We start from the raw sequence: 2980 nt of genomic DNA, 5'->3' as shown, positions 1-2980 counted from the left end.
GATGGTACTGGGGACTCTTTGGTCCTGGTCCTTTTTCAGTAAATTTTAACTAAAATAATCTATTTTCCAAAAGTGAGTTGCAAGAATATAGAAGGAACTGACAATTAAATAAAGGAGCTATTCATATAAAACTAACACCAATTAAGATGGTGAACAAGCCAGGCATGGTGGTGCATGCCTGTGATCCCAGTGGCTCAAGAGGTCAAGGCAGGAGGATCTCAAGTTCAAAGTCAGCCTAAGCAAGGCCCTAAGCAACTTAGGGAGATCCTGTCTTTAAGTTTAAAAGGCTAGCAGCTGGGGATGTGACTCAGTGGTCAAGCACCTCTGGTTCCAATTCCCAGAAACAAATTAAAAAAAGATGGTGAACAAAATAGTTTAGAATTTCTAAGAATGGTCACTAGTTAAAATACCATGTCACACAATGGCATGTAACTTATGACGAGGGGGGAGTAACTAGTCTCCCCCAAACATATTTTTTCAGTGAAAAACTGTCGCCGCCCGCGGCAACAATTGCGCAGGTATTTATCGGAGGGACGTGGAAATAAACTATTTTTCCTATATTCACTAATTCATAGAGGAAGAGCGACCCTGAGAGAAAGATAGGCTTTGCTTAGAGGAAGAGAAACTTTGCTTATCAGAGAGACTTTGCTTAGAGGAAGAGAAACTTTGCTTAGAGAAAGGTTTTAGAGAAAGAGAGGCTTCTATGCTTATCAGAGATCTATTTCTTCTTAAAGTTCTGCTGCTTCTTGAAGGTGCATCCTGCATCCTGTGAACTAAGGGTGCGTCTATCTGAGGTACTTTCTATCTGCTTGCCGCTTCTTCTTCCTTTCTGCTAGTGGCTTCTACTCCGCTTCTTTCTGCTAGCTGCTGCTCTTACTGCTGCTGCTCCTTACTGCTGCTGCTCCTTACTCTTGCGCCCCCGCCCACTGCCCATGTATATTCCCTCCAGGAGGTGGAGGGCGGGGCCACGCCAGTTGCAATCAGGTGAGGAGCCAGCTGCCCCATCACGGCAAGGGTTAAAACGAGCAGGCCCAAGCAGGCGTGCTCAGGAACACCTGTGCGCGGGTTGTGCGCGTGGACTTAACTGAATACGGCCAGTGATAAATCACCTGAGTGCGCTTATGTTAATTAGCCTCCTCACTGCCGATGTGATCAGGCGCCATTCTGGCTGGCACAGCCCCCAACAAAAAACAACACATCTGGTTACATTATACTTTCTTGATAATTCCTTAGAAATATTCAAATTGGTAGGAAAAGGGATTAAAAGTCAGATTTGAACATTTCTGAAATCCCTGAAAATTAGCAGAACTTTTAAAGAGAGGAGGCAGGGGAGAAGAGGCAGTCACAGGTCATTGAGAAAAGACAGGACATGTTAGCTTGTGTTCCACTGCATGGAGGCAGAGGTGCATCAGGGCAAAGGACAAGCTGAAAGGAGTTTCACAGGTTTTGCCTTCTCCAAGTAAACGAGCTGAGACTTCCTGGGACCAGCATCTCTGTTTTTCTAATTTACAGGGGGATTGGAGTGGGAGCCCAAATTCAGTCTGTTTTCAGGGATGTATCATTTGTCTCTCAAAATAAATTTCAGCATCAGTAACTATCACTCCAATTATGTTTTTTGGTGACTGGTAAAAGATTCAACTTGAACTTATAAAAAGAGATTTGTGACCTGGGATTATATCTCAGTGTATAGTGCTTGCCAGGCATGTATGAGGTCCTGGATTCAATTCCTAGCACTGAAGAGACAGAGATAGAGACAGAGATAGAGACAGAGATAGAGATAGAGATAGAGAGAAAAAGCCTTGCAGATCATGAACACCTATTATTGAAATACTCATAAAGTACCTTACCAATGTTGGGAATCATATTTAACATGTAGGAAATATGGAAAGTACAAAAGAAATGCTTAAATTTTTAGCATCCCAATATAATCATTGTCAATATCTTGGGGTATATTATTCCAGTCTTGTCTGATGTACCTATGGGTGTGTCAGGGAACAGACAGATGAGGTTAAGAGCTTCTGCAGCACATATACTAAAACTGGAATGAGATAGAGAAGATCAGCATGACCCCTGCACAAGAGTGACATGCAAATTCATGAAGCATTCCATATTTTAAAAAACAGAAGAAGAATTCTATAAAATGGGCCCACTGTGCTGACCCCCACATGCTTTCTTTTCCAAGAAGAAATTTATCTGCATCCCTGCCTGGCCTAAGTGAACAGGATATGTCACATTCTTCAGGAAACTATCTGTTAACTTCAGGAGAAATGCAGGCCCAAGATAATGTCAATGGGAGGAACCCCAGAGAATTTTGTGACCAGATCCTGAAACTCTGGGAGATAATGATAGGTCCCTTTAACTATAAAATCTCTAAGAATGCATGGTTAAGAATCCAATTAAAATCAGTCAGCATGGGCCACAGTGACCCAGAATTGCCATGACAGTGAGGACTTGAAAGTCTGATGTCACCTTGCTGTCAGTCAAAATTCAAGAGGTGAACCTGGGCAGAACTCTGGAAACTTCTCTGGGATCCCCAATAAAACATGGAGTGTGAGAGAGGCATATTGTCTCTCTCCTCTCTAAAAGGACCCACTCTCTTCCTTGAGACTGTCCCCTTTCCCTTTTCCTGTCCCTTCAATAAACTCATTCCTGTTATTCTAAGTGACATGTCTGAAATTTTTCTGACTTGATTGCAAGAATTGGGGTTTGAAGAGGGGGTGCTCATGCTGTCTCAGTTTCTCAGAAGACCCCAGCTCCATAACAGGTGTATAGGTACACATATATAAAAACAAACCAAGAGCCTTGAACATACTAGGCAAGTACTCTATCACTAAGCTACTCCCCCAACCCTTTCTGAAATATTGTTTTTTTCTACTAAGGTTTTCCTTATTACTTTATTTTCCTCCAAAAAGGTGTCAGGCTTTTTGGTTCATTTCCTCAGAGATGTCATTTTGGCAACACAAAAAGTAGAGGTAGCCTT

At 42.4% G+C, this 2980-nt stretch overlaps 1 non-coding gene across 1 annotated transcript; it reads left to right on the top strand.

Annotated features, from left to right (window-relative positions):
* The first annotated feature begins 2012 nt into the window (after window positions 1-2012).
* On the top strand, window positions 2013-2115 carry LOC124986095 (U6 spliceosomal RNA). The gene has a single exon (XR_007108995.1). It is a non-coding gene; the product is annotated as a U6 spliceosomal RNA (small nuclear RNA).
* Window positions 2116-2980: the final 865 nt, after the last annotated feature.

Source organism: Sciurus carolinensis, chromosome 5 (genome assembly GCF_902686445.1).
Source record: "Sciurus carolinensis chromosome 5, mSciCar1.2, whole genome shotgun sequence".
NCBI lineage: Eukaryota > Metazoa > Chordata > Mammalia > Rodentia > Sciuridae > Sciurus > Sciurus carolinensis.
Note: the sequence above shows the minus strand (reverse complement) of the source record. Positions and strands in the feature narration are given on the sequence as shown.